At 39.3% G+C, this 3,693-nt stretch overlaps 1 pseudogene; it reads right to left on the bottom strand.

Moving 5' to 3' along the window:
- Positions 1-2,664: 2,664 nt before the first annotated feature.
- On the bottom strand, positions 2,665-3,687 carry LOC101998275 (annotated as a pseudogene).
- Between the last annotated feature and the right edge of the window lie 6 nt (positions 3,688-3,693).

Here is a 3,693-nt window from a genome sequence, read left to right as displayed (position 1 = left end):
TGAAACATTTTATTCTTAGTAACTATGACAAGTACTACATTTTTGTCCATAATTAGTGACATTAATTCTGGACATAGTGCTTAAATGCAATCTAAGTTCTCTTTAACTTTAACTCTTAAAAATAATAAGAATATTTAGAATTCATTTAGAAAAGGTTTCCTTTCCTTATATTCAAAAATTGTCTTGCCTTTATTACTTTAAGTTGCCTCATAATAAGACTATGACAAAGATAAGAAAAATTATGTTCTTTAATTGGTAAAACCATACTTTCTGTTGGTGCTTCTCCCATGCTGTTGATCATTCTACACTGATACAAAGAAATCAAGGCAGTTTACCCATACCCATAAGTCCATACTTATTCCATAACAAATTGGCGATGGCCGCAAAAATGCTTGCAGCCTAAAATACTCAATCTATATGCTGAGCAGTCAAAAGTATTTATACAATAATTTATGTATTAACTTAAAATATCATTAAAGTCATTTCAAATAATCATATTTCTTCTGAGTGATGTCATTTTAACAGGAGAAGGAGAAGAAGAGAAATGACAGGAATTTAGGAGTCTGGCTCTTCAGTTCAGACTCAGACAAATTCATCATAAAAGAACCAACTATGTCCTTGTCTGTGTTGAGGTTACATATCCATCAAATGAAGCAAATCGAACTTGATTAATGACTTCATTTGCAAAGTATGCTGTTGAAAAATGACAAATGTCTTCGAGAGTCAGAGGGGCCATAGGACTTCTTTTTATATCCACTGGATGGAACTTTTTAAACGTATAAAAACAATCAGATTAATCACTTTCCACCAAGACTCCATTATTGTCTTCCAAGTGAATTAATATGCAAAATAGTGTTTACTTTATTTTTTCAACGTTCAAGGAATATTTATAAATTATATCTTCCTTCTCCTTCCCTGTACATGAGAATCGATATATTTTTATGTATAGAAACATTAAAACAATGTAAAGAATTAATTTTTGGTAAAAAAAAATAAAGAACATGACATCTCTAATTGTAATAAGAAAGTTACCATGGATTGAGGTTTTCTAAACATTCTCTTTGTATCTAGGATGTCTGAAATTGAAGAAATAAAGCAAGACAACGAATCACCTTAGATGCCATTTTGTATGGCTATGCAATTTCTTCAGGCGGTGTCATTCTGTTTTATGTCAATCCACCAGCACATGAGTCTGGAAATGTCATATGATTCAACTGATTTCTGACACTTGAGGAATCACTTAATAATTTTTATTACGCACAGAAAAGTGAATAAATTAGTAAACATCCCACATTAAAGAAATAAAATAAAATCAACTCAATTGTTATTTAGGAAACAATCTTGTTACTCTAATGAATATAGTCTCCTAACATTTATTGTGCTTTATTTTTATTATTTTAAGTTTTCACACGAATAAGAGCAAGAATACAGGTCAACAATTGTGTTTGTGATGATGTGATAATTTTGGTCATCAACTGGCTACATCTAGAATTAACAAAAACCCGGGAAATGGATATGCCTATGAGGAGTTTTTCCCCCACTTAGGTAAATCATCTGAAGTGGGAAGGCCCACTTTTAATATTTTGAGGTAGCAATATCTACCTTTAATTTGACCACACCTTCTGATTGCAATATATATAAAGGACATGGAATAATTAAGTTTGCAGTCTTTGCCTGTCAGCTGTCGCTCTTGCTGGCCATTCCTTTAAGCTCACTGGAGCCTGCCTCTTTGGAATTCTGGTGTATACTGAGGCCTAGCTGAGATATCCAGCCTCATGAACTGATAACTATTGGATTCCATTGGTAGACAATCATTGTTTGGCTGTAGACCAAGTCTATAAGTCATTCTAATAAACCCCCCTCTCTCTTTATAGATATAGTTACATAAAGTTATATATATTTATATAGTATTATTTGTGCTCCTCTGGGGGAACCCTGAGAGTTACAAATTCATTATAAGAAAGCTTTAAGGTTCATGTTTCTATTTATCAAATTAGTAATCCTGCAATATATGTTCAAAGTCAGGTAGATGTTTAGTGAATGTCAAATATATAAATTTAAGGCCTCAAATGCATGTGGGATTACATAGTTCAACTCTAGAATTAATAGCAACATGAAAACAGCCAGAATTATCAATGTTTTTGAATACTAATCAACTTGAATCTGAAGTTTTATATATACCATTTAAAATAAAGAGCATGGCGTATTTCATATGCCTATTTTTTCAGAGGTGGATCTTTGGAAACAAATGCTGCTTTCAGCATTTCCTTTAATAACCCTTTAACTCACAAGATCTAGTGAATGATATGCCATAAACAGCCAGTCAGTTGAGACAGCCTTAAAAATCACACACTGGTGTCATCAAATAATGCAAGCAAATTTCAGATACAAGATCTCTAGTCTGCCTGTAATGACCATGGACCTCAGCATTAAACATTCCAAACTTAACTGCATCTGTCAAAAGAGGTGTTCAGACTTATTTTTCTATCTTTTATAATTTTATTTTTTTGAGGGGTGCAATGAACTTTATTGATGGTATTCAAGAGAGTAGGGCTCCCTAAGCCCCCTCCTGCTATTCTGGGGGTCTGGGATGGAAACTGTGAGGGAGATGCTCAGTGTCAAGGGTTAGTTAGGACAGGGACTGCTCAGCAGCTGAGGACCTCTCTCTTGCTGTGTCCTTGCTCGGATGGGTGGTCCAGGGCGGGCTTCTTACTCCTTGGAGGCTATGTAGGCCATGAGGTCCACCACTCTGTTGCTGTAGCCGAATTCATTGTCGTACCAGGAAATGAGCTTTACAAAGTTGTCATTGAGAGCAATGCCAGCCCCAGCATCGAAGGTGGAAGAGTGAGAGTCATTGTTAAAGTCAGAGGAGACGACCTGGTCCTCAGTGTAGCCCAGGATGCCCTTTAGTGGGCCCTCGGACGCCTGCTTCACCACCTTCTTGATGTCATCATACTTGGCAGCTTTCTCCAGGCGGCATGTCAGATCCACGACAGACACATTGGGGGTAGGAACGCAGAAGGCCATGCGCGTGAGCTTCCCGTTCAGCTCTGGGATGACTTTGCCCACAGCCTTGGCAGCGCCAGCGGACGCAGGGATGATGTTCTGGGCAGCACCACAGCCATCTCGCCACAGCTTCCCAGAGGGGCCATCCACAGTCTTCTGGGTGGCCGTGATGGCATGGACTGTTGTCATGAGTCCTTCCACGATGCCAAAGTTGTCATGGATGACCTTGGCCAAGGAGGCTAAGCAGTTGGTGGTGCAGGAAGCGTTGCTGACAATCTTGAGGGAATTGTCATACTTGTCATGGTTCACACCCATCACAAACGTGGGGGCATCTGCAGAAGGGGCAGAGATGATGACCCTCTTGGCCCCACCCTTCAAGTGGGACCCAGCCTTCTCCATGGTGGTGAAGACACCGGTAGACTCCACAACATACTTGGCGCCGGCATCCCCCCATTTGATGTTGGCAGGATCTCACTCCTGGAAGATGGTGATGGCCTTCCCATTGATGACAAGCTTCCCATTCTCAGCCTTAACTGCGCCTTTGAACTTGCCTTGGGTGGAGTCATACTGGAACATGTAGACCATGTAGTTGAGGTCGATGAAAGGGTCATTGATGGCAACAACCTCCACTTTGCCAGAAGTGAAGGCAGCCCTGGTAACCAGGCGTCCAATACGGCCAAATCCGTT

The sequence above is a fragment of the Microtus ochrogaster genome, chromosome 2, assembly GCF_000317375.1.
Source record: "Microtus ochrogaster isolate Prairie Vole_2 chromosome 2, MicOch1.0, whole genome shotgun sequence".
In the NCBI taxonomy this organism is placed as follows: Eukaryota; Metazoa; Chordata; class Mammalia; order Rodentia; family Cricetidae; genus Microtus; species Microtus ochrogaster.
The sequence above is the reverse complement of the archived record's forward strand: the minus strand, read 5'-3'. Positions and strand labels throughout refer to the sequence as shown.